A 3,612-nucleotide genomic window follows, 5' to 3' on the forward strand; every position below is an offset into this window, starting at 1 on the left:
CGAGACGTTATCCTGACATGTAAAGTGCAACACGCACCAGGCAGCTGCTTGTCTTGAAAACTGCACAGCATCCACTGAGCAGCATCGCATCGGACAGGGCGTAACAGGGGGCTGCTTATCTGCTAGCTGTTATTGCCTACCACCATATTCTGTGTGATGTGACTCCAGAGGTGGCAGGGCTTTTTTGTGAGAAAAATGTTAACGCCCCTCACTTTCTCGAATCTTATAGTAGGCCTATAGGCATACCTGTGCTTTTGAGACTCAATCCTGTCGCGCATCTTATAGGCTTAAACCTACCTGAGTGACATTTGCCGCACTCCGCAGCCTCTGTTTTAACCTGTAACACACTGTTGTAATTAACAGTGTAAAGTAAACTGTTGGTCAGGTGGCCTATAGGCCTACGGACCTGGTGCATTCCTCTCAAACTTTTGGGGGGATGCGACAAACACGGTGACGGAAACAACATGCCAGAACAAGTCGACATGATCCGCATTTCTCTGAGACACAATCAGCTGTGAGCAGACAGACCCGACACGTTCAGACTGGAAGATGTCGCGAAAATACAACACACACACACGTGACGTCACAGAAGAGGAATTCAAAGGACACACCTTGTCCAGTGAGTCTTTAGTGGAACAATTTAACAAAGCTGTATTTGTAGAAAGTCTTGCTGGTGTATCTATGGCAGCCTGCCCTATAGTGTCACACCACCTGCCTGTGGCAGCTAGATCCTTGGTTATCTCTCTGAAATCTTCAGTGTGAACACATCTTAGGACATGCTGAAAGGAAGTGGTGAAAGTCTGACCAATTAGATGACCTCTCCCACAAGATTCAGTCCTCTGCCTCTATTCCAAGGAAGCTCTTTTCCACCTTGTCCTCCCTCCTTAAACCCCATCGCCACCCACCCGTTTCTGCTGAAGCTTTCATCACCATATACTATGACAAGAATGTTGATGACTTCAGAAGCTCTTTCATTTCATTAGGTGTTTAACTCACCTAATGCTAGCCCCTATAACGCATGTCTTCCTACCATTCTCTGTCCTGGAACATGTCATACATCAGAGTGACCACTGGAACTGGAACTATGTGATACACCAGAGTGACCACTGGAACTGGAACTATATCATACACCAGAGTGACCACTGGAACTGGAACTATGTCATACACCAGACTGACCACCTGTCCTCTAATCAAGACAAAACAATTAAAAAATTGAGTAGGCTACTATAGACGAATAACAGTTAAGTCCACACTAATTATCCATAATGTATAAATGATGGATAAGGGGTCTAGGCCTTTTCGTGGAGGGGTCAGAATAAAGTTTGGACTGGGGGTGTGTGTGTGTGGGGGGGGGGGGGGGGGGGGGGGGGTTCCAGCGAGCTGCCCTGTGTCCGAAACCGTCGAGAAATGACAGAGTTACCTTGTGGGGGTCCCGGAAACATCCAGACCCCCAGGAACGTGCCCAGGGGGCCGGCCCGATTCCGACGAACCTTCCCGTGTCCGAAACGGTCGAGAAATGACAGAGTTATCATGTTGCTTTCCGTGCTCGGACATACACATGGGGACAGACACAGGGACATACAGTACGTACATACACACATAGCTGCGTAATGGAGCGGAGGCACCGCTCAAAAAGTTGTGAGCTTGTAGATCGGCAAATACGCTATTCGGTGTACAACAAAGTAAATAGAATAGAGAGAGAGTGTGTGTGTGTTCCAGAATGGGACCACCAGTTGACCAGTAGTGTTGTATTGCTGTGAGTCTATGTGAAAGATGACACCACAGTAGGACAATCCAGGTAGAAAGTAGGTTACAGAATCTCCCAAAGTGCTCCATTGAAGCATTGAGTATTATTATTATTATTATTATTATTATTATTTTTGAGTGGTGCAACCACTCCAAGGAACAGCAATGTCCGTGTTCACTCACCTATGTGACTCGTGTTAACCTATGTGACTCGTGTTAATGTGTGTGACTCATGTGTGACTCATGAGTACCAGTAGGGGCGCTGTTGTGGCAGAAACAGAGAGATGCACTGTTGCCTGCTAATGAGAGAGAGAGAGAGAGAGAGAGGGGGGGGTTGGGATTTGCACCACTCAGTTCACACGGGTGTGATTTTTTAATTGTTGTTGTGGCTTTTCTGCCTTTATTGATAGTATCAAGTGCAGATGGACAGGAAAGAGAGAAGGGAGACATACAGCAAAGGTCGTCATGAACAGGACTCGAACACGTGACGCACTGACAGGCCAAAGCCTATATGTGGCATGCACCTGGACCACTTGGCCAGTGGGCGCCCCAAGAGCATTCCATATGTTCAAGATTTGTTAGTTGTTGCGACTGATGACAACATGGAACATGTAATGGGGTAGAAGTGATAATGTGGAAGCAGAGATCAAGTCAATTCTACTGTTGTATACCAATTCATCAATGAGTTTAGGAAGGAGTAGAGAGACCCCTTGTGGCAAGAGTCACAAGACATCAAGACAAAAGAGAAGATACACAGGCTGTTTGTTTCAAAGGAAGCAGAGGTGCAAACTAAAGGATCCAAAGACAAATCCAACATTTTAAATCACATTGATGCATCCAGAACACAGACTCTTCACATTACGTTGAGCAACTTACTAAACATACAAACATACTAGATTACCAATATGATGTAATTATTGTAATATATATACCAATATGCAATAAGTTTGTACCAGCATACCTTTTATTCGTAGGGCTTTCTCTGAGGGCACCATGAAACTGTAGGTTAGATTACAATGCAAGTAAGACACTGTTAATCATTTTTCAAAAATCTTCATTTAGAAGATTAAACAGTCTGCCTGGCTCATAAATATTGACCACCTGCAGTGTCATTGAGTTACCACCTTGATATAGGGCCAACTGATTAGATAATGTGCTAAAATGTGTCAAGTATATTTGCATTCCTTCTATGTATAACCATATAGAAAGGACATTTAAACTGATGCTAATATTGCAACCACACAGAAGACATTGTTCTGTTGTTAAAATGTAGTTGCTTAAATGTAAATACAGTCAGCACTTTTAGAGTATGTATTATTGCCATTACAAATCTGATGTAAACGCATGAGCACAGAGAGGTATATACCTCTATATACTACAGAGGTAGTAGGCGGTGCGGATATTTGGAACCAAACCACCCAGTGCTGCTCTCTGACTCTGCTCTCCCTCCAGCTGATCTGCTGTTGATTCCTGGCATTCTCACTGAAAGTATGTATGCCTCAGGATTTCTTACAAAGTAATTCATGTTTTTAGTTGCTGCTGGGCAGTCTTTTGTTGTAATTTCTTGTGTCTGCGAGTATGTAAAATAAATAACCCCATCCTTTTGTTGTGCAATTGGTTTACATATTATTTTCTCTTGTGTTTTTTACGACTGTTGAATCACAGATAAGATTCAAAGCTATGCATCACCCCTCAGGCTCCACACCTATGCTACAATGGCTAGTAATGACTTGAGTTTCTCTGAATGGTGTTCTCAATGTTATGTTGTTGTTTCAAGAGCTGATAACAGCCACACCTCCAACATGGCTGCTGACCTAAGAACTAACAAGAAGTTGTGTCTATGAAAACACAGAGGTCTATACGGTG

Source organism: Electrona antarctica, assembly GCF_951216825.1.
Source record: "Electrona antarctica genome assembly, chromosome: 11".
In the NCBI taxonomy this organism is placed as follows: domain Eukaryota; kingdom Metazoa; phylum Chordata; class Actinopteri; order Myctophiformes; family Myctophidae; genus Electrona; species Electrona antarctica.